The sequence below is a fragment of the Neopsephotus bourkii genome, unplaced genomic scaffold, assembly GCF_033783945.1.
Source record: "Neopsephotus bourkii isolate Nb327-2 ecotype Australia unplaced genomic scaffold, CSIRO-AGI_Nbou_v1 NB_1016, whole genome shotgun sequence".
Lineage (NCBI taxonomy): Eukaryota > Metazoa > Chordata > Aves > Psittaciformes > Psittacidae > Neopsephotus > Neopsephotus bourkii.
Window position 1 is genome coordinate 1,771,219 of NW_026901505.1, and position 7,592 is coordinate 1,778,810.

Consider the following 7,592-nt stretch of genomic DNA (forward strand, 5'->3'; position numbering starts at 1 on the left):
AAATCAGTGCACACATAAACATTGCTATTTTAATTAGGGAGAAGCAAACAGAAGTCACAGGCTATAAGGCACTGTGAGTATGCTTGCTACTCTCACATTTTAATTATTTATTGGAGTAAATAAAATTAAATATTTTCATAGCGATCTAGAACAGGATTTGAAGTAATTACTCTGTCAAATTCATCAAAAATTCTCTCATCAAAATAAAAACCTTGATGTCATTGAATAATTTATAGTACAAATACACAGAAATTGTAAAGTATTATAAATAGAAAACTGCAGGGTAAGTGAACATGAATTAGTTAAGGGTTATGTTTCTGAAAGAGCCTGTCATAAGCTGTATAAATTTTTAATAAGTGTTTTTGAGGCCTAATTTTCAGTGTACAGTATATACCAACAACTACAGGAAACAACCTCAAAATGGGGATTTAAAAACACAGCTGTTTATGATAGAGGCCAGATTGTGACTCCTCTTCCTGGGCCTTTTTCTCATACAATTTGAACTAATGATGTTTGCCACTGAATGCCGATGGCTTAACATGAATCATCTGCCTAAATAGCAAATACATTAAGTAAACTTAATTCTATTATTATCCATGAGCACCAAATGCTGGGACAATATCTAGCCTATTAAAACCCCAACTGTTCTGTGAAGCATCCATACGCCAATGACCTAAAACCAGCTTGCCTGTCCTCAGTCTTTGATAGGGTTTCTGGTGTGGCTGAGGATCTCTCCTCCTTGTGCAGGAGCTGGAAGGGGCTATTGATCTTCTCTGGCACCCACAGGGCCTGATTCTGCAAGCTGCCATCACCCCACTAAGTGTAAAATGAACTGGATGCACCCAGCATGTTTCAGGTTGATGGTAACTTTTGCGTTCAATCTTGTACAGCCAAAAGTGACCCTCCATGTTACTGGTAACCATGGATGTGTCAGAGGCAAAACCTCTGATCCCAGGTTTCCTGATTTCAGCTGTTCTTCTCTTTCTAATTCTATTGAGCTCTGGATAAAAGATTCCCTCCTAAAAGGCTTCCCATAAAACAAATTAGCAACAGATCTGGACCTTCCCACGCTAAAGCCATTGTTTTCAGTGGATCTAAGATGGATACAAACATCAACAGCCTTTTTAAAAAACTATCCCTGCCAACTCATGGTAGACTTGAAAAATAAAACTTCCTTCTTCCCAGCCAAATGAAACCTGAGATTTATAGTGGGATCTGGATCTAAGGCAGCAAAGGAAACTTGCTGCAGCTCTGCTGATGCTGAGGGAATTCTGGATGTGGTGGTGTAAGGCTGAGGTAATGCTACTGGAGTCAATGGATTTGTTCTGACTTAATCCCATCATAATGAAGCCTGGAAGTCTTTTTTTCACTTCCTTGTGATAGAGGCCATTAGGGAAATTCTACTTTTACTCCTTAAAGCAGTTCTAGGAGTTAAAGAAAACAGATTTGGGGCCATTTGATGTTTATTCTATTTTAAGAGGGATTGTTTAAAGGAGGTTTTTTCCTTGGCTTGCTTGTATCACATCACCATTTTTGTAGACATGTCAGTTCAGATCATATCTGGCTAAAACTTTTGGGTTTTGAGAGCCAGTAAGAAGCATGCACTCTTTTGATCAATATGCATTACAGAAATAGACACAGGTAATGATTTTCAGACAGTTAAGACAAGGAAGCTTTATCAGATGTAGGATAAGCTATCTCATTTCATGCATGCATCTACCTCTTACAAGGTTCTTTCTATTTCTGGGACCTAAAGGGCTTCAGCAAGGTAGTTTTGCTTGTAAATCTCTGCTACATCAGAAAGGTCAATAGACAAGATGCAGAGCAGGCACAGAATGACAGGAAGTGAAAGCAGGATTGGAATGAGTTAAAAGTTGCAATCCTTCTCTGCTAGAAAATGAAAAGCCATGTTCGGAACTCATGGGAACAGTTAGGAAGTACTCAGGAAGCTTTGGAAAGCTTTGGCTTACTCAAACTTAAATGTAGCCTAAATGCATTGTTTCTCTGTACAAGGTGAAAAACACCCAGCTTGAATATAGTACAAGACAAATCTATTGACTGCACAGTAGACATAGGAATTTATTGCTGTACTGTTTCTCTTCCCATTCATCAGCCAAGGTTTTCCTAACTGGCTGTATGAGCAGTGCCACCAAGCATTCTTTGGAGGCTTTCAGTGACTCAGGGATTTAGTCCTCAGTTCCTCACTGCCTAACACTGTGTTCCCCAGCCTGGATGAGGAAGGGGACCCCAAAGATTACATTGCTTTACATCAGATTGACAACAAACAAGCTTTTAATAACTGTTTAATTAAAGAGAAACCATTTGATCATTTTAAACTTAAATTTTATCTGTAATATAGCTTCCTCTTCTTATAAATCTAGGCTACAAAGTCTGACTGTAGAACAGAGATGGAGGCTGCCATGTATTAGCTATTCTCTGGGTCCTTTCTTTCTGTCTGTTTAATAATTGATAGGCACAATCAGTCCTCCTACTTCTTCACTGTAGTCAATAGTGTGTCATCCTTGGCTGTCATCTCAGGTCACCTTCCTGAACTGCTCAGGTTTAGGAGTCAAGTCTGGTAAAGACGAGTTAAAACTTTTGATAGTAGAAAGAGAGATTCATTTAATATGCTGGTTGCTAATCATTATCAACCCGTTTTAAAATGAGAAAGTAGCTCATATAGGGAATCACTTAATTTCCCTAAGCACATTTGGGTCTCACTTGCTTTAAAGACGTGCTCTTAGCTTGATTTTTCTCTTTGGGTTTGGGGTCTTTAACATTTCCTCTTCTGTTGCTTGTGGTTTCATTGTAAAATTATTCGTGCAGCTTTTCCTCTTCCATCTATTTCGCTTTCTACTCCACAAGGATATTATAGTTTTTTGGACGTCAAATGGAACGACAAAGGGAAAAAATCCCCACAATTCTTTTTTCAAACTATGAATAGTTTTCCTTTAAAAAAAAGTTCTGGTTCATCTGCAGCCAAGTTTATTGGAAACGACAGCTCAAAAGTTCAGTGAATGAGTGAAGTTCCTAGAGATCAGAAGCCCTCTGCTGTTTCTACTGTTTCCAGGCCTCAATACAAGGGCACCTTTTGGAAGTTTCAAGGTCAGCTATAGGTCTATTATTATGTTGAATGGAAAGGAAATAATTTTGCACTTGTATCCAACTTCTTGTCATCTTTCTCCTTACCCTACTTGGCTTCTTTGTAGTACTTGAAGGCCTCAGCTCCATCTCTTTTGGCCATTGTAAATGGTTTGATTGGTGTTGGCCATGTTATCCATTCTTTCCCCTTTATAAAGAGCAAATGATCACGTTGCATTGAAGAAACCATTATTGCTGTCAAACAATCTGCCTTAATTTTCACCTTCTCAGAAAGTTTCATCTCCTCATCAACATTTCAGAAGGAAGTCACTGTGTTGGTTTTCAGTGACTCTGAGGAATCCTACCAGTTCTGATCCACCCTTTGGATAAGTCATAGCAGAGACCACTTTAGACAAAGGATGCACTGGACTTTTCCTTTTATTTTTTCCTCTTTGCTGCTTCTGTTTTATTTGAAGCATTTGTTCAAGCCCCCTGAAGCGAAGGCAGAGACATGAATCTGTACAAAGTTCCATTAACCACCCATCCTTCTAGCCAGCAACATGGAGCACTCTAGGATCAGGATTGTGTATGTTATGCCCAGAAGTGTTGCTTTGTCTTCCTATGAAGGTCTCTGGCTTCTGTGCTGGAATCAAGCATGTGCAGAAAGCCCACCCACAGATACTTTTTCTCAAACATCTCTCAGCAGCTTTTCCTTCTGTGCCCAGGAGAATATTGCTATAGGTGGTACATTAGTCTGGCTCAGCCCTGTCTGACTGTCTGAAACATAACACCAATTCAGCAGCGTGCTTCTTGCCCTACCTCCCTTTTTATGATTCACAGCACAGATAAATGGGATACCAGGACATGTCCCTCTGAGTTACTATTTCTGCCAGTGACTGGTTTTAAACCAGGGCTCAGGATTAAAAAAGTAAGTGCTATTAGGCCCTAAAGCACCTCCTGTGTTTTGCTTGGCACATAGATTTACTAGCAGTTTCTTAACCACTTGGCTTTGCATATGGTCACTGGGGCTGAATGCAAGACCGCAGAGCACCTTCAGCTCTTAGCTCTAGTGATTTCCTTGGCTTTTGTGGAACTGATGGGTAAGGACTGGAGTCTTCTCTCATCCCCAGAACACAAATGATTCTCTCTTCAGAGCTTACGTAGTGCTTTTATGTATTATACCTAAAGTACTGTATACATTTGTCATATTTCAAGTCTGAGAGGTTAAAGTTACAGGTCGAAGGGAGCAACAGAGAAAAGAATAAATAGAGAACTGTGTGAGGAACTTGCCTGGCAATAGCAATCGTCTTCAGTAAAATGATGGGAAGTGCCTTCGGGCACCTTTGGTTGTACATGCTCATGACTATATCTACCACTTTTATGCTGCAAGATGCAGTGGCAGCACCTGGTCTCAGGGACTGCAATGTCATATGGAGATTACTATTCAGAATGATATGAGAACTCTCTAAATTTTTCCTAGCAGAAAAGAAATAGTAGCACAAGCTCAGACTGGTGGGCAAGCTTGTTGCCTACTTCTGACCTTCCCAAAGTGGTTTGGCAGGTGTGAGGAAGTCACATTAGCTCCCAGCTACATATCAAGTGGATTTTCAAAGAGCTTTTGATGACTTGTAAAACAGAACATGGTTTGGGGTTTGAGTATTTATCTGAGCAGCTGTCTCCCTCTGTGTGAGCCTAAGCACTGTTTGACATAATCTAAAGCTGTTTTATTGGCCATTCCAAAACAAACAAAACACAAATAGGCTTAACACCTTTGGAAGGCAACTGCTTAGTTACTGTGTGGAATTCATTTCGAGCTGGGGATCTGTAAAGCTGAGTCAATACACTGATTTCAATCTAAGCTGCAAGCTTACCTTTTAACCTGCTCTTGTTCCTTCTTCTAATAGAGCTTTCTTTCAAAACACATATTGTACCTCTATTATCAACTGCCCTGCATGCATTTGCAGGAGAAATACTATCGAGGGAAGAGTTGGAAATAAAACCTGCACTTCTTTCCCCACTCTTCTTACTCTACAGAGTGATATTCTTGAGCTGCTAACTTGAAAACCTGGAGCTCTTTTCACACTCTTATAATTCACTGCCTTTGGTGGAAGGACTAACCATTGGGCAGCTACATCATTTTCCCTCGAGGAATCCAGGAGGGTTGTGCTGAGCAATTGCTCCTTTCGAAGTCCTCCTTGTCTCTTGTGCAACTGTTGCTGCAGTACTGTGAGGTGCTTTGGTGATGATACCAGGGGCTCTGATGTTTTCAGCTTAGCAATAACCTGCATTAAGCTCCCATTGCTTTTAGAACAGCCTGTGCAATGACTAAGAGGATTGATTTAAGGATGAAGGTTACCTGGGTGAAGGTCTGTTCAGGTCAGACAGATAATCCTTGCAGGAAGGAGGACATGTCTGCTGAACTGGAAGTAAAGGGCAACAAGGGGAGCTGTATCCTTCCTTTCTTTTTGCTACTTTTTATGATGTTAAATCTTGTGACATGAAGTTTCCCAGTTTTCTTTCCTAGGGTCCTCCTAGGTAGCATTTTATATTTGGGCTTACAGGCCAAATATGTCAAGACATTGTTTTCTTAAGTATGGTTACTACTTGTGCTTTGGGGTGGCTGTGCACCTAGAAAGGTTTAAACTTAGCCTAAAAAAATCCTACTTTCCAGACCTAAATATTCATCTAAGAAGTCAGGTTCATATTTGGAAGTTGCTTGTTTGCTTTGCTGTTTCAGTTTACTTGATTTTCCTTATGTTGTGAGAGACTTCATTCTGAGAAACTGCTTTGAGCCAGCAGCTGGGCAGGAGGGACATTGTGAAAGTTCCTCAGTGGCTTCATTCTCTTCTATTTCCCTCCAACTCCCTTATAAGTCATAAGTGCCCCTGATTTCTTAGCACGTGGAGAAAATCAAGCAATTTGTTATTGTAATCTCCTCAGAAAAGCAACAAAGTGCCTGGGCTCCTTGGGTCAAAATTCAGAGAAGAGAATAAAGATTTTGGGTTCTTACCTTGAAATACCTTTAATATGTGAAATACCTGAATAACCTGGGCCAGCTCTGTGTGACTCTCAGCAAAAACTGTCCGTCTGAAAAAAATGGGGTCTGGAAACTGAGTGCTCCATAGAGAAACATCCCAAAACTTTCTGAGAGTCTCTGGCAGTGTCACGTTATAGAAACAGGGACCTGTCAGTTTGTCTGTTGGCTGGGTAAGGTCCTCGTGTCCTCCATCACCGGGGCATCTCAGTACCTTGAAATCTTTTATACTTATAGGCCTGGATTTACACAGCAGAATATATCTGATTAAAATCAAGAGAATATAGCTGATTCCCTGTCTAAAATGGTCTCCACTCAGACTTTGCTTGCATTTCTTCTGAAGCCACTTTTGCTGGGATTTTGCAAAGTGCAACCAGAATCCCCCAAACCAGAGCACAAACACATGCACCGAATAGATATGTGACCCCTTCACCTTGTGGTCCCACATGGCAGCACTTACAGTTGCCACAGTGCCACTGCGCTGGCTCTTATAAGTGATTCTGCCACCCCACCCCATGATTAAGTATTGCTGTTATAAACCAGGTACCTCTCATGTTAATAACAACATCTGTTAACTAACAAATTGCTCATTAACTGAGAGTAGCAGTGGATTTCACCAGATCACAGCTCTGCGGGTCTTTTACTTAAGAGCTATCAACAGAATGTTGTGCCTTTTCTATTCTTTAAAGATTCAAAGTGATTTTCTTTTCAGTATTGAGTTTCTTAAAGCAGTCGTTCTCCCATACACTTCAATATTATGTAAAAGCACTGTAAGATGATACTTGAAAAGGAACAGGTACTTTCCTTTACTATTTTACAGAATAAATGGCTTTTCTATATGCCATCTTTGAATTCATTCCTGAACAATGCACCAAAACTTAGCTATAAACACACCACTGTCATATAATAGACCCTATACTTTACAATACCTACAGGGAATCACTTTCTAAAGTCTATAACATACAGTAGTCTTTTTATACGACTGAATCATATAAAAATAAAAATTGATAAAAAATAGTAATAAATCTGGATTTTATATCATGCACTGAGCAAAGTCTAAATTAAACTACTGTATTAAACCTTCTACGAAGTAGGCCTAATTAATTAAAAACACCAGGGTTAAGCAATTTAGCCATCAATCTCTTAGCTTAAGTGGGGGATGAGGTACATATGGTAGCTTACTGAGGAAGAAAAATGAAAGACCTGTTCTCTCCAGACTCACATTGACATGATCTAGGGGAGGTTAAATATGAGCTGCTATTCCCAGGGAGATTTCTCCTACAGTTCCTCCAGCAAGATGACTTTCCCAAAGCCCTTGGCAAGTTGGAGTATGTCACTTATCTCCTGCTTCCAGAACAGTGAGTGGAACAAAGAAGGCTCATGACACCTTTCTGAAGGAGTCAGGCATACACTGAAATGGCAGTGGTTCCATGGCAGAGGGATTTCTTTCTGAGTTCACACCATGATGGTGTAATGG